At 52.1% G+C, this 23,717-nt stretch overlaps 1 protein-coding gene across 1 annotated transcript in view; it reads left to right on the forward strand.

Annotated features, from left to right (window-relative positions):
- HBS1L (HBS1 like translational GTPase) overlaps positions 1-23,717 on the forward strand; it is a 498,888-nt gene that overhangs the window by 421,722 nt on the left and 53,449 nt on the right. The gene's annotated exons all lie outside the window — the stretch shown is intronic.

A 23,717-nucleotide genomic window follows, 5' to 3' on the forward strand; every position in this document is an offset into this window, starting at 1 on the left:
TGAGTTTTTGGGACTTTTGTCTCTGTCTTTTATGAGTCTATCGACTACTGGTGCTCTAGGGATGCCCGATTTCAAATCTTGTGAAGTTTGTCCCTGCATGATGTCGGTGACGGACCCGCACCGCGAGTGTCTCCATTGCCTGGGGCGCAACCATGACCCCACGTCGTGCCCCGACTGCCGGGCCATGGCTCTGAAAACTTTGCGGGAGCGATGCCGAAGTTGCTTGGGGCCCAGGAGTCGGCTCCGCGCCGGTCAAGTTCCGGTCCCGTGGGAGGTCGAGGGACCGGTCGCGGTGCCGCCATCATCGTTCGGCGAAGTCTTCGCACTCGGGTCAGGTAAGACGAAGCACAAAAAGTCGAAGAAGCGCCGTCGCTCTTCGCCTTCCCCTAGCCTGTCGCTTGACATGGCTGAGGGTGGTGCTGCCCCCGCGGCTCCGCCGGAGCCTACGCCAGAGCCTAGGCAGTTGCCGACGGCCTACCCACCTTACCCGGGTCCGCCTCCGACTCCTGCCCAGCTGCAGGACTTCCTGGCAGCCATGGCTCGCGTCTTCGGCCCGTGAGCCCCGCCGGCGTGCCTTCGGGCCCTGCCGGTTCGACTGGGGGTTCTCTCCCTTCTTCGTCTTCGTTGACGGCTACGGCGTAGCGAGACCCCCCATGGATCCATGCATGTATCACAGCCGACGTCGGTTGACCTTGTACGACCTCCACCGACGTCTACGGCACCGCCGCCGGCATCGGCCGGCCACCCGGCCGATGTCGTCCCCAGCTTCCACACCAACATGGAGACGGTGCCGGACCAGTGGCAATCGATTCCGATGCCGATGGGGAATTTCTATCCCTTTCTCCATCCTTCTCCTGTTCTGTCTGCCCAGCATGTTACGGAGGACTGGGAGGGGTCTGAAGACCCTCTTGCAGCCCAATGCGAGTTAGTCCCGGACTGGGCAGAGGATTTGGAGGACGCAGGTGGACTGGATTTTTCTCCACCTGGCGCACTGTCTCCTTCTACCATAGCTACGGAGGAGGGTGATACTTATTCAGTGGTGTTGCGTAGGGCAGCCGAGGCTCTCCACCTCGAGCTCCCTAACCTCCTGACAGAAGTGCTTCGGCCAGCGGCTTCCTCTGCGGAGCCACTGCTGCCCTTTAATGACGCACCCTCAGATGTTCTTTTGGGCACCTACCTGGTCCAGGCCCAACACAGGGGTTCCTGTGGATAGGAACGTGGCCCGACGCCATCGCCCGGCCCCGGGCAACCCCGATTTCCTCTCCCAACACATTAACCCTGAGAGCTTGGCTATCCAAGCCTCTGCATCCCCGAGCGCATTCCCTTCCGCTCCTCCGGACAGAGAATCCTAGAAACTGGAGCAGTTTGAGAAGAAGATTTTCTCTTCCGCCAGTTCAGGATTGCGGTCTGTGAACACCGCATGCCTCTTGGGACGTTATTCCCACTCTGTGTGGGATACGGTGGCGCAGGTGCTGCCTCAGTGTCCGGAGGAGGCCCGGACGGTGCTCTCGCAAGCTATTGCTGAAGGGAGAGATGCAGCCAAGTTCACGATTCGTTGTGGTCTTGACACTGCCGACTCGCTGGGCAGAGCGATTTCCACAACAGTGGCGCTATGCCGTCATGCCTGGCTGAGGACAACTGGCTTTTTAGGGTATGTCCAGAACACTCTGATGGACATGCCTTTTGATGGCACTTGACTTTTTGGGGACAAGGCAGATAGTGCGTTGGAGTGCTTTAAGGACTCCTTAGGCCTTTCCGCCACACGCACTCCGGCTTCTGCTTTTAGCTCCTTTCGTGGCCAAGGAAGGGGCGCCCAAACACGTTCATTTCAGAGCCACAGGCCTGCGCAGCAACAGTCTCAGCGCAGCTGCTGACGTGGGACACGCCGAGGTGGGTCACGGGGCCAGCGGGCAGGTCAGTCCACTACCACCCCTGCCACCACTGCCTCCAAACCTTCCTAGTCCGGTGTTTCAGGCCCAACAAACGCCAGTGGGCGGTAGGATTCGCCATCACCTCCACCACTGGCGCACCATCGCTTCGGACAGGTGGGTTTTACAGATAGTCTAAAGGGGCTACTCCCTCCCCTTCGAGACTATCCCTCCAGCCATGCCACCTCAGTTCCACCGCATGTCGGGAGTTCACTTGACATTTCTCCAGCGTGATGTTGCGGCCCTCTTGGGCAAGAGGGCCATCGAGCGCGTTCTGACGCCAGAAGTGGGTCGCAGTTGTTATTGTAGATAATGATAGCACGTTCCTGAATAGGAAAATGTCTTTCGTTTTGCACTCAATCTCAGAGATATGATCTCTTTTGTGAAATTAAACTCGGGTAAATCGGAATTTATTCAAGTGTAACTTGAGTTTATTAACCGTTGTTCAAAGTTAATGAAGTCAAAGAATTGTATTCATTCTTTATCAATGCATCATATATCCAACTGCCCAATGCATTTCGGGCTTTTTTTAAGCCCTTCTTCAGGGGCGGTACTCTGAAAGGATAAGGTATAGGGTTCAGTATATATATACATTTTATAAACACTCAATGGAAAAGAACAATTTTTATCCAAACAATTATACAGTAGATTTTGATTGTAACAAACATGGTCATGTTGAAACAGTATTAAAAGTAATACGTTCGTAATGAGTAAAAAAACACAATACCAGTGTTGGTAATTACCAAAATGGAGGTACACTACACATCAAAGTGATGTGAAAATATCCACTTGTTTTACATGTTAAAACAACATACTGTGATGTGCATTTACCAAGGTCATAGGAAATAGTGAAGCCGAAATGGACCGAGAAAGTTTGGGTGGTAGTGTAAGTAAAAAAATTAAATGAAAAAATGAAAATGCCATATAGGACAAAGTAATGTGGTGTGTTTTTGCCAAAATTGTAGGAAAAAGTAAAAACGAAATGAAAAGAAAAATCTAGATGGTGGTGTGGGTAACAAAAATACATACAGCGTGGGGCCTTTTAAAAGAATACAATCACTATCTGACAAGTAACGGAAGATCAAACTTACAGTTGGTATGGTGATGTATAGGTTCTCCTGAACCCGGGAGAATCAAATTGGATTCTCCCGGGTTCAGGAGAACCTATACATCACCATACCAACTGTAAGTTTGATCTTCCGTTACTTGTCAGATAGTGATTGTATTCTTTTAAAAGGCCCCACGCTGTATGTATTTTTGTTACCCACACCACCATCTAGATTTTTCTTTTCATTTCGTTTTTACTTTTTCCTACAATTTTGGCAAAAACACACCACATTACTTTGTCCTATATGGCATTTTCATTTTTTCATTTAATTTTTTTACTTACACTACCACCCAAACTTTCTTGGTCCATTTCGGCTTCACTATTTCCTATGACCTTGGTAAATGCACATCACAGTATGTTGTTTTAACATGTAAAACAAGTGGATATTTTCACATCACTTTGATGTGTAGTGTACCTCCATTTTGGTAATTACCAACACTGGTATTGTGTTTTTTTACTCATTACGAACGTATTACTTTTAATACTGTTTCAACATGACCATGTTTGTTACAATCAAAATCTACTGTATAATTGTTTGGATAAAAATTGTTCTTTTCCATTGAGTGTTTATAAAATGTATATATATACTGAACCCTATACCTTATCCTTTCAGAGTACCGCCACTGAAGAAGGGCTTAAAAAAAGCCCGAAATGCATTGGGCAGTTGGATATATGATGCATTGATAAAGAATGAATACAATTCTTTGACTTCATTAACTTTGAACAACGGTTAATAAACTCAAGTTACACTTGAATAAATTCCGATTTACCCGAGTTTAATTTCACAAAAGAGATCATATCTCTGAGATTGAGTGCAAAACGAAAGACATTTTCCTATTCAGGAACGTGCTATCATTATCTACAATTTGAATTCCCTACTCAGGGGGATTAATTCGTTTGCACCAAGTAATTTTGCTTAAAATATTGACCTGGAGAAATTTTGAGTGCGCAACTTCTGTTCTAACTTTTCGCAGTTGTTATTCCCACTACTTCCTGGTTCCAAAGAACGACAAGGGCCTTTGTCCTATCTTAGACCTTTGGAACGTCAATCGCTTCCTCAGGAAGGAAACGTTCAAGATGCTCACACTTGCTCAGGTCAAGACTAGATGGTAGCGTTGGACTTGCAGGACGCTTACTTTCATATCCCCGTCCTGCCGTCCCACTGGCGTTACCTGCGGGTCACGGTAGGCCACGAGCACTTTCAGTTCACCGTGCTCCCTTTTGGCCTTGCCAGTGCCCCGCGAGTGTTCACGAAAGTGATGGCGGTGGTCGCAGCTCATCTGCGCAGATCAGGGGTTTCAGTCTTCCCCTATCTTGACGACTGGTTGTTAGAGGGCTCGCCCCAGGCTGTCGTCTCCAGACTACGGCCGACCTCCTGCATTTGCTGGGGTTCTCCATCAACGTGCCAAAGTCACACCTGATTCCCTCTCAGAAGCTCTTCTTCATCGGAGCGGTTCTGGACACAGCGCAGTATCGGGTTTGTTCGAGGCATGTGGGCTGCTGAATTCATATCTGTGCATAGATCGCCGCCTAGTGTTGGGTCCGGATGTTTGCACGTTGTTGTCCTGGAAGAGTCTTCGAAGTATCCTTGGATAGGTGACTCCTCCCCTGGACTACAGTGCGCATGGGCATCCCCTCCATCCTCAGATTGTTTTTTTCCGCCATTGGGTTCGGATGTGCTATCTTAGCTCAAGTTAGGAAAAAACTTTGTCGAGGCCAAAAGGCCTTTAGTTCGCGTCGGTACTGTTTATCGATCGGTTTTCGATACCACCTTGTTAGTTTACTAACTTTCAGGACCGACTTTTTTCGCATTTACCTGTCCATCGACTACTTCGACGATGGAATCGAGGACGCCATTCAAGAGGTGTCCAGTGTGCAATGCGAAGTACCCCCACATCGACGTCCACCCGGTGTGCAACAAATGCCTTTCGCCGGACCACGACGAATCGACATGCATGGCCTGTGCCCGGTTCCGTTCCAAGAAGACTCTACGGAATCGACGAGCGGCGAGACTCGAAGCGCAGCACGCGGCACCGGCACCAGCGGACATCTTCAACGAGGCCGAAGATGTCGAAGAATTGGAAGTCCTACCCTCCAGTCCCGTTTCCGAACACGACTCCGGATCGGACGAAGTCGACGAATCACTCTTCCACAGAGGTGAAGACGACACCGAGGTAGGAGACGACGAGGAGGCCTTAGGGGCCGAAGAGAGTAGCTCCAATGATGAACAAGGCCTGCCTGTTCAGACCGAAGAAAGCCCAGTGCCACAGTCTATGGCTCCGGTCGAGGGATCGCCTTCGGGCCTTACCCGAGACCCATCCCGCAGTTCTTCGGCCCCGCCCTCGGGCCCGGCCTCGGACATTAAGCGGCAGCCATTACTGCCTAAACCGGCTGGTTTCACTTCTACAAAACCGAAACCGAAAGCTGCAACGGTTCAAACGAAACCGAAAGTGGCGCTAGTCGGATCGAGGCCTTCCACGCCTTCGACGCCAGTGAAACGCGTCGGCACCGAGCGCACCAAGAGAGACTTCGGTGCCGAACTTGAAGCGGGCGACGTCGGAGTCGACGTACGGAAAAAGGCCTTCGGCGCAAACAAGCCTGCTCAACTCCCGGCACCGATGACACCGAGGACCGCACTGCCTGCTACGTCTCGCATCGCTCCCTCGACAACGCCAAAGTCTCACGCATCGAAAACGTCGACGGTCATTTCCACACCTCGACTCGATGAACCACCGGCGCCGAAAAAGTCCACGGCCGCCTCTACGAACCTGGTCGGTGCAAAAGCCTCAAAGGCGCTCCAAGCGCGACCCGTTGCGGCACAAAGCAGCAAAACAAAGACTGCCCTCCAGGACCCGTCGGGTTCCGGACCGATCGACGCTCCGGCAGCCTCTTCGGTGCCAGCCAACATTACCTTTGGCTTGCCTCCGTCCACAATCCCGAAGATATTCCAACTCAGGACACGGGTCACCCAGACCACGATTACACCTGCCGAGACGTCTCCGGCACATGTCATCGACGCCAACACTGGCAGAATGATTCTCCACGAGCGGAGAATAACTTCGGAACCACCGTTGGACCCTTTCAGGATACCACTAAAAAGGAAGCTGCCTGTGGAATCAGAACCTGTCCTTTATGAGCCTTTCCACTCACCCTACCAGGATCCACAGTTATTCTCTCCCACACACTCTGACACGGATGCGTTGGAGGACTACATGGAGGACCAAATCCCCTACCGTGGAGACATAGACCCTGATGACCAGCAGGACCCTGATCACACTTGGGGCGACCCTGTAGACCCAGGTGCACCTCTCGATGCACAGGACCCACAACTCTATGGGGCAAAAACATCTCCCACAGAGGATACTGCAGCCTTCAATGCTCTTATTGAACGTGCTGCGAATAACCATGGGGTGTAGCTTCACTCTGACACCATCGAAGATGACTTTCTTATGGACACTTTCGCATCCTCAGAAAGGCATGTAAAGACTCTGCCCATGTTGAAAGGAGTCCTCAAACCAGCCAAGGACATTTTCAAGGAACCCACCAGGGCACGAGTGATAAACCCCAGGATTGATAAGAAATACCGATCAGCACCTGGGGATCCTACTTACATCAGAGGCCAATTACCGCTAGACTCCATTGTCGTAGCGAATGCTCGCAAGAGGGCACACTCGCAAACGACAGGTGACGCTCCTCCCTCGGACAAAGAGTCCAAGGTGTTAGAGACCTCTGGCAAGCGAGTTGCCGCCCAAGCTGCCAACATATGGCGCATAGCCAACACTCAAGCGCTCCTTGCTCGCTATGATAGAGCGCACTATGACACGTTGGAGCAACTATTCCAACATCTCCCTGACCAGTTCAAAGAAGGCGCAGAAATTCTCATCAGAGAAGGACAGCTACTCACGAATGCTTCCATCAAGTGTGCACTAGATGCCGCTGACACAGCTGCCAGGGCCATAAACACAAGCGTCATGCTGCGACGACATGCCTGGTTACGAATCTCTGGATTCAAGCCTGAGGTACAAAATAATATACTCAACCAGCCTGTCAACCCCGACTATTTATTCGGGCCGGAGGTCGACACCACCCTTGAGAAGATCAAAAAGGACACAGACACTGCAAAGTCCATGGGCGCCCTCCAAACTCAGTCCTTTCGGAGCGGCTCCTTTCGTCGCCCCGGAAACAAGGGAGCAGGTAGAGGACAGGGGTCACAACAAACGTATAACAAAGGCAATACACAGACCACCTACGATAAAAACACCCGAGGTGGATATCGTGGCTCCAGTACAAAGGGCAGAGGACGCGGCTACGGCAACACCAGGTCCTCCCCCAAAAACAAGCAGTGACGCCCTCTCCCTTCCTCCCGACCACATAACACCTGTCGGGGGAAGGCTACAAAGGTTCCTGTCCACGTGGAACTCCATCACCACGGACAGGTGGGTCAAAGATATTGTCAAATACGGTTACTGTCTAGAGTTAACCTCCACTCCACCCACAATACCACCAAGAAACCGTCCTATGTCCTCAGAGCACTTAACGCTCTTACAGCAGGAGGTGCAAAGTATGCTTCTAAAAGGCGCTATAGAGGTCGTACCCGTCCACGAGCAGGGTACGGGAGTGTTTTCCCTCTACTTCTTAATACCAAAAAAGGACGGGTCACTCAGACCTATATTAGACCTAAGACCCCTGAACCGGTACATTCTTTCAGAGCACTTTCACATGCTCACTCTCCAGCAAGTCCTTCCGCTTCTCAAGCAGGGAGACTTCCTAGCCACGCTGGACCTCAAGGATGCGTATTTCCACATCCCCATTCACCCCTCACACAAAAAATACCTCAGGTTTACTGATCAGGGTCAGCATTACCAGTTCAAAGTCCTTCCCTTCGGCGTGACAACAGCGCCCAGGGTTTTCACGAAGTGCCTAGCTACGGTGGCAGCACATCTACGGAGGCAGCACATACACGTCTACTCCTACCTGGACGACTGGCTCGTTCAAGCGAAGTCAGCCCAGCAATGTGCCAGCCACATGTCCCGCACCATTCACCTTCTTCACAGTCTGGGATTCTCACTAAATTACCCAAAGTCCCATCTCCAGCCCGCACACGTACAACAGTACCTAGGTGCGACTATAGACACTCTGGCGGCCACAGCTCAGCCAAATTTAGTGAGGATCAACAGCATGCAACTGCTGATCTCCAAGTTCAAACCCAAACACTCACTTCCAGCGCGAGTGTTCATGCAGTTGATAGGCATGATGGCCTCCTGCATCTTCATAGTCCCACACGCGAGATTACATATGCGCCCGCTTCAGGAGTGCCTAGCACGTCAGTGGAATCAGGCTCAAGGACAGTTGAAAGACCTAGTGTTGGTGAGCGGTCGGGCATACAACTCTCTGCATTGGTGGACTCCACAAAACCTTTGCAAGGGCCGACCGTTCCAAGAGCCTGTTCCACAAATAGTACTGACAGCGGACGCGTCTCTCCAGGGATGGGGAGCTCATGTACTCCACTACACAGTGCAGGGACTATGGACGACACAACAGAAGAAGATGCACATCAACCTTCTGGAACTGATGGCAATCTTCCTGGCCATGAAGGCATTCAAGGTACATCTGTGCAACAAGGTCGTGTTGATCCGGACGGACAACATGACCGCAATGTACTACATACAGAAACAGGGAGGAACACACTCTCCACAGTTGTCTCATCTGGCTCAGAGCATGTGGAAGTGGGCCAGTCAAAGGAACGTGTTCCTCATGGCGGAACACCTCCCCGGCAAGGACAACCAGATGGCGGATCTGCTCAGCAGACACAGCCACCAGATGCACGAGTGGGAGTTACACCCATCAGTACTCCAGCCGTACTTCCAGCAGTGGGGTCATCCGGAGATAGACCTGTTCGCCACAAGCGAAAACGCAAAATGCCAAAGCTTTGCCGCCAGGTTCCCACATCCGCAGTCGCAGGGCAATGCGATATGGATGAACTGGTCCGGCAGATTTGCGTACGCTTTTCCCCCAGCGCCGTTGATACCGCTGGTGGCTCGCAAACTCAGACAACACTCCCTGACACTCGTCCTAGTTGCTCCTACGTGGGCACGCCAGCCGTGGTACACCACCTTCCTCGAACCTTCCGTGGTGCCACATCAAAGGCTGCGGATCAAACCCGCTCATTTGACGCAGAACCATGGAGAGATTCAGCACCCAGATCCGCAACAGCTGAACCTGGCAATCTGGCTCCTGAAGTCCTAGAGTTTGGCTATCTCAACCTGCCACCTGACTGTATGGACATCATCAAGGAGGCCAGAAGACCCACTACAAGAGCTTGCTATGCAGCCAAATGGAAAAGGTTCGTCATTTATTGCAGTAATAATGACATTAACCCGCTGGACGCATCCATCCAAAACATCATTTGCTACCTATTACACCTATACCGATGCAATCTGGCGTACACCTCTATACGTGTCCATTTGACCGCAATATCAGCCTATCTGCAAACCAGGCAGCACCTCTCTCTATTCAGAGTGCCTGCCATCAAAGCATTCTTGGAAGGACTCAAACGAGTCATTCCACCTAGTCACCCACCGGCTCCAATGTGGAACCTCAACCTGGTCCTCACACGCCTAATGGGTCCACCCTTTGAACCTGTACACTCATGCGAGATTCAATTCCTCACCTGGAAAGTAGCTTTCCTGGTAGCGATCACTTCCTTAAGAAGAGTTAGTGAACTCCAGGCACTAACCGTTCAAGAGCCATTTATACAGGTTCATGCCAACAGGGTCGTACTACGTACCAACCCAAAATTCATGCCCAAAGTAATATCGCAGTTCCACATGAATCAGACTATCGAACTGCCCGTTTTCTTCCAAAACCCGCAAACTGTCGCAGAAAGGGCACTCCATACACTAGATGTACGGAGGGCCCTCATGTACTACATCGACAGGACTAAACCCTTCAGGAAGACAAAACAACTGTTCGTTGCCTTTGCCCCGCACCACAAAGGTAACGCCATCTCCAAAGCAGGGATAGCCAGATGGATAGTTAAGTGTATTCAAATCTGTTATCAAAAGGCAAAACGCACACTAACTATTCCACCACGAGCCCACTCAACACGTAAGTTAGGGGCTTCCATGGCTTTTCTAGGAAATATTCCCCTGCATGATATATGCAGAGCAGCCACATGGTCCACTACACACACTTTTACTAAACACTATTGTGTAGATGTGCAGTCAAAACAGCAGGCAGCTGTAGGACAGGCTGTTCTAAAAACTCTTTTTCAGACCGCTGCAGCTGGCACAGGTAGCCGCCGCTAATAGAGGGCACTGCTATACATTCTATGCACAGATATGAATTCAGCAGCCAACATGCCTCGAACTGAATATGCTACTTACCAGTATGCATCTGTTCTTGGCATGTAGGGCTGCTGACATTCATATCGCCCTCCCTCCTCCCCGGCGCCTGTCGCAGCTGCAGCTCTCAGAATTACTGTAAAGCATGGTCATCACTTTCTGTATCTACTCCATCACTGCCACAATGGCGAAAAACAATCTGAGGATGGAGGGGATGCCCATGCGCACTGTAGTCCAGGGGAGGAGTCACCTATCCAAGGATACTTCGAAGACTCTTCCAGGACAACAACGTGCAAACATCCGGACCCAACACTAGGCGGCGATCTATGCACAGATATGAATGTCAGCAGCCCTACATGCCAAGAACAGATGCATACTGGTAAGTAGCATATTCAATCCACCCGAACAGCGAGTCCGGGACATTCGGGCTATGATTCTGATCTTTCGGCCCTTGTCCTGGGTTTTGGTCAGGATGACCTTGAGGCTGCTGGGCCTCATGGCCTCCTGCATCCTGCTGACCAATCATGCCAGATGGCATATGTTGGCTCTGCAGTGGGACCTGAAGTTCCAGTAGGCGCAGTATCAGGGGAACCTGTCCGAGAACGTCCAGATCTGAGGGCACTGCACGAAAATTGCAGTGGTGGCGCACGAACCAGCATTGGGTCAGTGGCAGATCGCTCTCCCTTCCCCAACCGGAGCACACAGTGCCGGATGCGTCCCTCCTGGGATGGGGCGGTCACATGGGAGAGGCAGAGATCAGAGGCCTCTGGTCTCCGGCGGAGTCCAGGCTCCATATCAACCTTCTGGAGCTCCGGGCGATCCTACTTGCACTGAAGGCATTCCTTCCCTCTGTCAAGGAAAGAGTAGTGCAGGTGTTCACAGACCACACCACCGCCATGTGGTACTGCAACAAGCAAGGTGGAGCGGGGTCGTGGACCCTATGTCAGGAGTCTCTGCGTCTCTGGACATGGCTGGAATATCAAAGCATTTCCTTGGTGGTTCAACACTTGGCAGGTTCTTTGAACGCCAGGGTGGACGAACTCAGCCGCAGGTGCATGATGGATCCCGAATGACGTCTTCACTCGGAGGTGGTGCAAGGTCTTTTTCAACAGTGGGGAGAGCCTTGGTTAGATCTATTTGCCACGAAGAGAACACGCAATGTCAGCAGTTCTGCGCGTTGGAATTTCCCAGGCAGCACTCGCTCGGCGACGCTTTTCGTCACGAAATACAGTTGCGGTCTATTGTACGCCTTTCCGCCTATACCAATTCTACCCAGAGTGCTGAAGAAGATCAGGCGCGACCAGGCCCAAGTCATTCTTGTGGCCCTGGACTGGGCTCGAAGAGTTTGGTATCCCCAGCTACCCGATCCGACTGCCTCTTCGGGTGGATCTTCTGTTGCAGCAGCAGGGGACGGTCCTCCACCCGAACCTGTCCAGCCTCCACCTCCTTGTGTGGAGATTGAGCGGCGACAGTTGATTCCATTTGACTTGCCACCTGAAGTCTGTGATATCATTCTGGCAGCCAGGCGTCCCTCCACTAAATCAGTATACGCCTGCAGGTTAAACTAATTTGTGGCATGGTGCACAGCAAAAGCTGTGGAACCCCTTTCTGCCCTTCTTTCAGAATTCCTTTTGTTCCTTCTTTCTTTGGCCCAGCAAGGCTCTACTCTGGGCACTATTAAGGGCTACCTTTCTGCAATTTCAGCCTTTCTCAGGCTCTCTAATCAGCCCTCACTTTTCAAGTCCCCTATTGTAAATACATTTCTCAAAGGCATTACTCACCTTTTCCCTCCTATTCCTTTTGTGATGCCGCAGCGAGCCGCTGCACAACTGTCCTCTTCGTTTATTGACTTTGAAGACTGCTTTCCTGGTTGCCATCACCTCCGCTAGGTGCGTGAATGAGCTCCAGGCTCTTTCCTGTAAACCTCCTTTTCTGTCTGTTCATCCGGACAAAGTTGTGCTCCGCACTCGTCCTTCCTTTTTGCCAAAGGTTGTTACTGCCTTCTATATTGGGCAATCTATCACCTTGCCCACTTTCTTTCCGCCTCCACACCCTTTCAGAGTGAAAGAGAGGCTCCACCGTCTGGACCCAAAACGTGCGCTCTCATATTACCTGAATCGCACACAACATTTCCGGGTGAAGGACCAGCTCTTTGTTGGCTACGTAGGCGCCAAGGAAGGCCGGGCTGTACACAAGAGAACTATATACCGCTATATACCTCCGGTGGGGCTGCGCGCCCATTCCACAAGGGCGACAGCAGCTACTACTGCATTGGGATGTGGTGTTCCCCTGCAAGACATCTGTCAGGCAGCCACGTGGGCCTCACTGCACACTTTTACTAAGCATTATTGCCTTGACAGCCAAGTCCGGAGAGACGGCTTCTTTGGCCGTTCTGTTCTCCGTGACTTTTTGGTGTGATCTTGATTTGCAGACCCACCACCGGGGTTGGTATTGCTGGGGTATCTATTCTAAGGTAAGGGATCTATCACTAACGTGTCTTTCACATGCACAAGTTGCTTACCTTCGATAACAATATATCTGTAAGAGACATTAGTTAGTGATAGATTCCTTACCCTAGAATTATCCCCAGGTGTCAGACTGGGTCCGGAAAGTTTTCGTCAGCAGTACCCCTAATGTCTAATGTCTCTTACAGATATATGGTTACCGAAGGTAAGTAACTTGTGCAACAGGCATTAAAGGAAACCTGTTGCCCTAATAGGATGATTAGGGCAACCTAATACTGGTAGAGGATGATGAAAACCTGGAGAACGGGACACTCGGGTGCCAAGACCCTATGATGATTCATCCCACTTAATCAGTAAGCAGAGAACCAAAATATACCTCTGCTGTGACAATGTCAGTGTAAATGGCTGAGGGCCATTTACAAGACCAGTCTCAGCACAAAATGGGCTGGTATGAGGAATTGGGTGAGACCTTTGGACTGGATACCTTCCCAGATTCGGGCCTGCTTTCTCCCCCTAACGTGGCTCTGGAGGAGGGTGAGCATATGCTATGGTGGGGAGAAGGGAAGCCGAGGTCTTCGACCTTCAGCTTCTTTTAGTGGTAGTCAAGACGAACATCTTGGCAGAGGTCCTGCAGCTATGTGTGTCTTCCTCGGAACCCCTCCTGACTTTCAGCGAGGCCTTAACTGATGTCCTTCTGGGAACCCGGTCTGTGCCCAGCACAGGGGCTCCTGTGGACAGTACAATCGCTCGAAGCCATCACCCATGGCTTCAGGTGACCCAAAATTCCTCACCAGTTACTCTACCCCTGAGATTTTGGTGGTCTGAGCCTCTATCTCACAAGGCGCGTTCCCTTCCGCACCTTCAAACAGGGATTTCAAGAGGCTGGATAATTGCGGCAAGAAGATTTTTTTGAACCGTGCATGCCTATTAGCCTGTGACGCCCACTCTTTGTAGGTAACGGTTGCGCAAGTGCTGCCACAAGTCTGGAGGAGGCCCGGGTCGGGTCATTCTCTCTCAAGCGGTGTCAGATGGGAGAGATGCAGCAAAGTTCAGCATTCGTTTTGGGCTTGACACCACTGACTTGTTGGGCAGAGCAATGTCATTGATGGTGGCTGTTCAATGCCATGCCTGGCTCAGAGCTTCTGGCTTTTCTGGGGATGTCCAGGCTTCCCTTATGGACATGCCCTTTTATGGCACCTGTCTCTCCAGAGACCAGGGTGACTTGGCCCTGAAGCGGTTTAAGGACTCGCAATCTACGGTCAAGTCCTTGGATCTCTCGGTGATCACCCGTCCCCTGTCTACTTTTCACCCCTCTCTAGGCCGCGGAAGGATCTTTCAGCCATGCCAGCCAGAAGACGCTGCATGTTAAGCAACCTCTACGCATCTGTGTGCACTGCTCCTTTCGACCCCCTTGGTCAGGCGACCAGAGGTAGTCAGTCAGCTCCTCCCCCTGCATCCTCTAAGCCTTCCTAGTCTGGCACTTCGAGATCATGGGCGGCTGGTTGGATACCGGATTAGCCATCACCTCTACCATTGGCAAAACATCACATCAGACAAGTGGGTTCTTCAGAAAGGGCTATTCCCTCCCATTCAAGACTACCCCTCCCTCCATGCCTCCGACTTGCGACCGGCTGACAGAGGACCACCTAAACTTGCTTCAGGAGGAAGTCAGGACTCTATTGGCCAAGGGAGCCATAGAAAGGGTTTCTGGTGCCCGAAGTAGGCTATGGTTGCTATTCCCACTTCTTTCTGGTCCCGAAAAAGGACCAGGACATTCGTCCTATTCTAAATATGCGAGCCCTCAACTACTTCCTCAAAAAGAAAATGTTCATAATGCTCACTCTGGCTCAGGTAGTCTGCCCTAAACCCCAGAGACTGGATGGTAGCTTCAACTTACAGGATGCCTATTTTCACATTCCCATCCTGCCTGCCCATCGGCGCTACCTGCGGTTCACGGTAGGCCATGAGCACTTTCAGTTCTCCCCTTTGACCTTACCAGTGCCCCTCAGGTGTTTGCCAAGGTGATGGCGGTGGTCCCAGCTCATCTGTGCAGATCAGGGGTGCCAGTCTAGCCCCTATCTCGAAGACTGTTGAAGGTGAGCTCGCCCTAGGCTGTCCTCTCCCACCTCCAGATTATGGCGAATCTCCTGCTTTCGCTGGGGTTCACTATCAATGGGCTGAAAGTCATACCCGACTCCCTCCTGGATGCTCCCTTTCATTGGAGCTGTTCTAGACACAGTGCAGTTTCGGGCCTATCCTCCCACGTCCAGGATATTCCGGCTATGATACGAATGTTTCAGCCTCTATCCTGAATTTTGGTGATACTGGCTGAGGCTGCTGGGCCTCATGGCCTCCTGCATCCTGCTGGTGACACATGCCAGATGGCATATGCAGGCTCTGCAGTGGAACCTGAGTTTCCAGTGGGCTCAGCATCAGGGGAATCTCTCAAACATGGTCCAGATCTCGGATGGAACTGCACAGGATCTGCAGTGGTGGCTCACGAATTGCGATTGAGTCAGAGGCAGACCCCTTTCCTTTCCCTTCCCCAACCAGATCACACAGTAGTGACAGATGTGACACTCCTGGGATGGGGCGGCCATCTGGGAGAGGTGAAGATGAGAGGACTCTGGTTTCCGGTGGAATCCGAACTCCACATCAACTTGCTGGCGCTCCAAGTGATTCGCTTTGCATTGAAAACTTTAATTCCTTCCATCAAGGGAAAGCTGATTCAGGTGTTAAGAGACAACACCACCACCATGTGGTACTGCAACAAACTGGATGGAATGGGGTCCTGGCCTCTTTGTCAAGAGGCCCTACATCTCTCAACATGGCTGGAACAGCAGGGCATATCCCTGGGGGTTAAACACCTGGAGGGTTCCCTAAACACTAGGGTGGACAAACCCAGCTGCCAATACCTAGCAGATCTCGAATGGCTTCTCCATCCGGTGGTGGTGCAAGGTCTCTTTCAGAAGTGGGGAGAGCCTTGGTTAGTTCTGTTTGTCTCCGCCGAGAAAGCGTAATGTCAGCAGTTTTGCGTGCTGGAGTTTCCAAGGCGTCACTCGCTTGGTGAGTCTTAACGACTCGAGTGGCGCTCAGCCTCCTGTAAGCCTTTCCATCAATACCACTCCTATCCAGACTGCTCAAGAAGATCAGGAGCGACCGGGCCCCAAGTCATTCTTGTGGCCCCGGACCGCGCACATAGTCTGGTATCCAGAGAATCTCCAACTGGGCATCGATCCTCTGGTCAGGCTGCCCCTTCAGGAGGATCTTCTGTCGCAGTAGTAGGAGAGGGTCTTCCACCCGAGCTTGTCAACTCTAGGCCTTCTTTTTTTTTTTTTTTTTTTTTTTTAAAACCTTTATTCTTTTAAATCAGTGACACAGCTATTCAGCCGACAACCCGGAGGTACGGCAGCTTTAGAGACACAACACATGCGAGCGTCCACATTTCACTGACAGGAGAGTCAAAGGTTCAATTTTAAATAAACACTAACCCAAACCTAAACACAAGCAAGGCGATGAGTACTGAAAGCATAAAAAGGGTTCCCAGCAGGGGGAGCGAGCCCCAGTTCGTCCAACAGACACAGGTCGATAGCAAGGGAAAGGAGGGGAAGTCAGAGACTCAAGAAGACAAACACATACCAGCAAGAAGTACAAAGCCGGAAAGAAAGCTAAGGGGAGAGCTGCTCCTCAGGCGGGTCCGGGTCTGGGGGCAGGCATATGCCCCCTCTGTACTGGTTCCATCGCCCCCATACAGAGTGCCATTTCCGAGGGCGCCCTCGAGCACAATACACTGTCTTCTCCCTAAACATGCTCCAATCCATGTTTTCCATCCACGCAGACAATGTAGGAGGCCTAGTAGAGCCCCACAGACGAGCGATGTCGCGCTTGGCTACCATGTTCCCTAGGGTCACCCATTGAGTCTGTGCCGCGTCGTGGTCAGTAGGACCCCAAACATTCAGGAGACAACACCGCGCCTCAGGCTGCATGACGATGCCCGTCACCTCCCCCATCATATCGTGGATTCGCTTCCAAAACTCCATAATCGCACCGCATTCCCAAATAATATGTAGGAAGGTGCCCACCATACCACAGCCTCTCTTACATAAGCCCTCCTCAGAGACACCCATATGGACCAGCCGGGGCCCCGTCACGTAGACCCTATGAAGTATTTTAAGCTGCACCAGCCGCAGGCGTGCGGGGATCGCGACCTCCTTAGGAGAAGAAACTGCATACTGCCAATCCTCATCGAGTTCGAGGCCATCCCTGGTCCATTGATCGCGCAACCCTAGAAGAAGATCCGCCCGAACATTAATTAGTTTCTTATAAATGAGCGAGATCGTACTCTCTGGCATATGGCCATCCAGGATCCGGTCCTCTAACGGAGAGGACTCAGGCACCTTCTCCCCTTCTACAAGGACTGATCGCAAGGCGTGGCGCACTTGAGCGTATCGGAAGAACTCCGTGCTCCCTAGCTCGTATTCCTTCTGCAGCTCCTCGAATGACTTTATCCTATCCTTAACCAAAAGGTCTCCAACCCTGGACATGCCGATCAGGTCCCATTTCTCAAACCCTTTTGTATGCCAAAGCTTTCCCAGAATATCGGAGTCAAACAGAGGGGTGGCAAGGGTAAGCTTACCCTTCCAGCCCAGTGAATCCGTCGCCACCTTCCATACATGCACGGCCACCCTGGTGGGCCCCGTAAGAGTTAAGTCCAACGACTTCGAGTACAACGCTCTGTGGTAATTACCCCCACGTAGTAACCATCGGTCCATGGCAAAGCCGGGGCTCAGCGCCGGACCATATACACCATGGTTAATCGCGCTCAACTGAGTGGCCCAATGATAACGTCGAATGTCTGGAAGCGCGATACCACCGTCATACCATGGGAGCGTCAACTTAGCAATCGCTATGCGCGGACGCCCTTCCCACAATAGCGCGCGCTGGTGGCTTTCGACCTCACGAAAATAACTGGCCGGGACCAAGTCAAGGGTATTCTGCAGGGCATAGAGGAAACAGGGAAGAGACATCATTTTAAACAGGGCGGCACGGCCAAGGAGGGAAAGCGGCAACCGCCGCCAGCCCGCCACGTCCCGTCGCAGACGTGCCAAGGGAGGGAGCAAGTTCTTCTCGTATCGTAAAATGGGGTCGGTGGAAATATAGATCCCCAAATATAAAAAACCCTGCTGGGCTATCTGGATCGAGCAGTTGCGCGGGACAGGCGGGACATCCCCACACAGGACATACAAGTATGACTTCCCCCAATTGATGACAAGACCAGAGTTCCTACCGAAAGAAGTCAAGACGTCACAAACCACTATAAGAGATTTCTTAGGCGAGGCGAGGTATAACAGAATATCGTCGGCGTAAAGTGAAATACGGTCTTCGTGGTCAGGCGACCAACGAATCCCACGTATATCGGGGTGCCATCGTATCCACGCCGCCAGCGGCTCAAGAGCAAGGGCGAACAACAACGGCGACAGGGGACAACCCTGCCGGGTGCCTCTCCCGAGCGCGAACGGTATCGACGCCCGCCCGTTCACCACGACGCTAGCAAGAGGCCCCTCATAGAGCAACCTCACCCAGCCTACAAATCCAGGCCCAAAGCCGAACTTGGCTAGTACAGCCCACAGGTATCGAAGGCCATTGTGGCATCGAGGGACGCCACAATAGCCGGCTCTCGCATCGTGCCCGTCCTAGCAATCACTCCATGGAGACGTCTAAGATTCAGTGCAGTGTTACGGTGCGGGATAAAGCCCGACTGATCCGGGTGGATCAAGTCGCCAAGCACCCGGACCAGGCGGTTAGCAAAGATCTTAGCGAGGATTTTCGGCTCGGCGTTGAGAAGTGATATCGGCCGATAGGAGCCACACTTGTCCCGGGGGTATTACCGTCTTTATGTATGACCACAATCGTCGCCAGCCGTTGATCAAGCGGAAGAAACCCATTCACCCGCGCCTCCACAAACATGGCGCGCAGGTGAGGAGCCAACTTATCCGGGCGAAGCTTATACAGCTCAATCGGCAAACCATTTGGGCCCGAGGCCTTACCGGAGCGCAACGCACGGATAGCTCACGCCACTTCGTCTACAGTTATATCGCCATCGAGGTCATCCCTATCAATGGCAGAAAGGCAGGGCAGAGCGATATCACGCAGAAGGTCACACGAGTCCTCAGTCGGCCTATCCGAGACCGAGGTGTATACCGTACGAAAATAGTCCGAGAAACACTGGACTATACCGTCGGGGTCAGTGACAACCTCTCCCCCATCCATCGACAACTCCGGCACCACTCGATTAACACGCTCTTTTTTTATCCAACCACGCCAGCAATTTCCCGGCCTTATCACCAACATCATACAATCGACCCTGCTGCTCCCTATTGCTCCCTATCGAGGGTCTTGGCAGCGTTCGTCACCAGATCCCTATATTCCAATTGCTTCAGGCTCAAATTATGCAGTGTGGCTGTTGCAACATCCTCTTCCAAGGCCACTTCTAGAGCCGCTATCTCGTCCTCTACTTGTGTCACTTCGGCGTCTCTCTGCCGCTTGGCGGCCACTACCAAGGAAAGGGCCTCCCCTCTCAATACAGTCTTAAAAGCTTCCCACAAGGACACCGCAGATTCAACCGAACCCTGATTATCTTGAAAATAGCGATCAACTGTCTTCAGCAACGCACTGCGCAGCTTGGGGTCACGAAAGTACCAGGGGTTAATGGGAGCCACCCTGCCCCCCACCACCCGGCCAATATCCAGACGGGCCCACACCGGCGAATGATCAGATATGCCCCGTGCCATGTGCCTAGCCTCAGATACCAATGAGGCGTGCGCAGCCAGAGTGAGCAAGTAATCGATCCGAGAGAGACTCCCGTGGGCCCCGGAATGAAAGGTATATTGTCTCTGAGTGGGGTACCGTAGCCTCCAACAGTCTACCAGACCAAAAGTATCTATAAAGTCGGGGAGCCACTTCTGAGCACCCCCGGTGTCCCTGGGCAGGTACCTATCGAGCATTCCAGACCCAACCGCATTGAAGTCTCCTCCCACCACTAGCATCCCTTCGGGGAGTTCCAACAAGGCCTTGCCCAGATCAGCAAACGTGGAGGCCTGCAGGGCAGGAGGGACATAAACAGAAACCAATACCAACGTTCTGCCCTCCCACCTCCCCGCCACAGCCACAAAGCGCCCCCTGTCATCAGCGATGGTGGAGTCAACCTCAAATGGTAGGGAAGCTCTAACAAGTATGCCAGCACCCCTGGAGCCCGAGGAAAACCCCGAGTGAGCAATGAATTTATAACCCTTTCTGTTAAGTGCATACCATGTATTCCCTATAAGGTGGGTCTCCTGCAGGAGGACCACATCTGGCGAGGTCCGTTTCAAGAATTTCAGGACTATCCCCCGTTTAATACGATCCCCTAAGCCATTGACATTCCAGCTAATTATGTTTAAGCCCCTATCCCCCATCCCCAAACACAAAGAGACCTCCACCCCCCCCCCCGGAGAACCACGATCGGACAATACTGACAACCATTGCTACGCCTTGCAAGAAAAAAACAACAATCCCCAACACCAACCCCAACAACCCGAATCCCCCCCCTCCCTGCACCCCTGCGTCAGCTTACAAAGCCCCCCCAACTTGCAGTGTGCCTGTCGCCCTATCAAAAACAAATCTACAAAAAGTACCCCGAGGGAGGAAAGAGCTCCTATCTTCCCCCCGCCGCCCTCCCATTACTGCAGTAGGGTACGAGTCACTGTCCGGGGCTGAGTCAAAACAGACCGACACCGGTGGTATCACTTCTGTCCATCCCGGTCGCCTTCCGCTCCATCCACGCGGTCCCGGCCGGGCCGTCGCCGAGGGAGCGCATCCAACCAGTCCCCCGCCATGTCCGGTGATTCGAAGAAGAAAGTCCGATCCTCATACACCACACGTAGCCTGGCGGGGAAAAGCATGGCATACTTCAGGTCCATCTCCCTAAGCCGCCGCTTCACCCCCAAGAAACTCTGCCTCTGTTTCTGCACCATCTGGGTGAAGTCAGGATAAAAGCTCACAGAGGCATTCTGAAAAGGCACCGGGCCTGTAACCCTCGATGCTTGCAGGATAGCGTCTCGATCCCGAAAATTAAAGATCCGGGCGACAATCGGCCGCGGGGGGGCTCCCACCTTAGGCCGTCCACCAGGCACTCGGTGAGCCCGCTCCACCGCAAAAAACTTGCCAAGGCCCTTAGGCGCAAGATGATTCACCACCAAGTCCTCGACGAGTAAGTCCACGGAGAGCTCCTCTGAAGTTTCCGGGACCCCAATAAGGCGCACATTGTTGCGCCGGGCCCGACCTTCAAAGTCTTCGAGCCGGCGGGCGGAGAGGTCATTCGTGGTTCGTAGCTTACGAACCTCAGCCTGGAGTTCCGAGACATCGTCCGCGAGACCAGTAGTCTTGAGGTCCAGGGACCTGACCCGCTCATTGGTTTTGCCCAGGTCCGCGCGAATCAAGTTGACATCAACCAGAATCATGTCCACCTTGTGCGCCAGGGTCTCGAATTGTCGCCCAATCGAAGATTGCATCCCATCTATCGCCCCCTTGATATCCTGCAATGATAACTCCGAGGCTGGGGATGAATCGGCCTTCTGTGCTTCCAGCGACTGTCCCGATCCACCAGGCGACCCCTTCTGCTGGGCATAGTGATCCATATTGTTGGATTGGGTATATCCTCCCCGCCTGGTAGTCTTAGACTTCGACTTGTCTGCCTCCGATTTGGTCGACATCTCGAACAGCAGGGCGGTCAGTCGCAAAAAGACGTCCCTCACTCAGCCAGAGGAAACAGGGTCAACTAGGACGTCAGCAGCCAGCCAGTGCCGAGCGGAGGTCTTCCAGACAGCAGGGGACCAGCATAAAGCACTCCCAACCCAGAGCAAGCAAAGGGCGAGAAAGCGAAAGTTAAAGTGCAGCGGCACCCGTCCGCCAGTTCACACCTCCCGAGGCCGCTGTTGTTCAATTAGTGGCTGGGCATCCTGCCAACGCAAGCCCCTGGCATCCTTCGGAGGTAGGCCGCAATCTTCCGCCATGCACAACTTCGGTTCCCGGTGGGCGATCTTAGCCCGGACAACGTCAATTGCCCCAGCTGTGACTCATCTGCAGGATTCCGTGCATGAAAATCAGGATTTAGGACAGGATAAGTGCAGGAGGGCACGAGGGTCGCGGGAGCTCAAGGCTCACGCGGCCATCTTGGTCAAGCGCTAGGCTCCTCCAACTCTAGGCCTTCTTGCTTGAAGATTGAGTGCCCACAGTTAACAACATTCAATCTTCTTTCCGAAGTCTGTGATATGATTTTGGCATCCAGGCGTCCCTCTACCAAGACTGTATGCCTGCCGGTGGCAGAAATTTGTAAAATATTGTACAGAATGGTCTATTGATCCTCTTTCTCTCTCTCAAGTTCTTTTCTTTATTTTGACCCTTGCCCAGCAGGGCCCTGCTCTGGGCACTCCTAAGGGGTACCTTTCGTCCTTGTCCGCCTTCTTGAGGCTGCCAGATCAACCCTCTTTATTTAAATCCCCTATTGTAAAAAGATGTCTTAAGGGGCTTGTACATATGCTCCCACCTGCCCCATTCATCATGCCTCAGCGGGACCTTGTTTTGGTTCTCACCTTCCTAATGTGCTATCTGTTCAAATTCTCACACCTGCCCCCTCAGGCTGCTTTCCTTCAAAACAGTCTTTTTAGTGGCAATAACTTCTGCCAGGAGGGTTGAGCAAATTGCATGCTCTGCCATGCAAGCCTTCTTACATGACCATCTTCCCTGATAAGTTGATGCTTCGCACCAGGGCCTCTTTCTTACCGAAAGTGGTAACACCATTCCACGTGGGGCAATCGGTAACCTTGCCCACTTTCTATGCTCCTCCATACCCTCTAAAGAGGAGGAGCACCTCTACCATCTGGAACCAAAAAGAGCATTGTCGTTCTACCGTGATTGCACTAAAGAATTCCGGGTGGACGACCAAATCTTCGGGGGGTACGTTGGATCAAAGAAAGGTCATGTGGTGCAGAAGAGGACTATCTCACGATAGGTCGTCCTCTGCATCAACATTTTCAATCCTCTGGCCATGAAACAGCCTCCTGAAGGCTTAAGAGCTCATTCCACCAGAGCCAAGGCTGCGACCACAGCCTATCAACATGGTGTTACAGTCCTTGACATTTGTCAGGCAGCAACGTGGGCATCACGGCACACATTCACTAAGCACTCCTGCCTGGACAGACTGGTCTGCAGGGAATGGCCTTTTTAGCCGCTCTGTCTTACAGGGTGTCCTGATCCAAACTTGTCCGCAGTCTCTCCTCCGGGGATGGTATGCTGAGGTATCTATTCTAAAGTAAGGAATCTGCGGCTTGATGTCTCTATCAGAAGGACAAGTTACTTACCTTCCGTAACACCTTATCTGGTAAAGACATAATCAAGCTATTCCTTACCGACCCCATCCTCCCCGTGAACAGGTTTTTAAGGACAGGGATGATCTCTTTCGGGTTCCTAGTTGTTCTAAACACACCAGTGTCAGCGCTCTTTATGGCTCTGCGCCTCTGGCGTGGAAAGTAACTCGCAGAGTGCTGAGGTGGTGCCTACATAGGTGATGTGAACATCACTTCCGTTGCAGACAGTGTCGACGTCGCTTGTAGCCAACTAGCACCACCTACCGGCATGCTTGAACGAGTCTTCCGGATCCAGCCTGACGTCTAAGCAATTCTAAGGTAAGGAATCTGTACTAGATTGTGTCTACCAGATAAGGCGTTACTGAAGGTAAGTAACTGGTCCGTTTGTAGACCACCTTGATTTCTACAGTATAGCTGCCCATAGTGTTGATCATAAGTGTACTGCTGCTTGAGTAATTGTAATTTTCACT

The sequence above is a fragment of the Triturus cristatus genome, chromosome 6, assembly GCF_964204655.1.
Source record: "Triturus cristatus chromosome 6, aTriCri1.1, whole genome shotgun sequence".
Classification (NCBI taxonomy): Eukaryota; Metazoa; Chordata; class Amphibia; order Caudata; family Salamandridae; genus Triturus; species Triturus cristatus.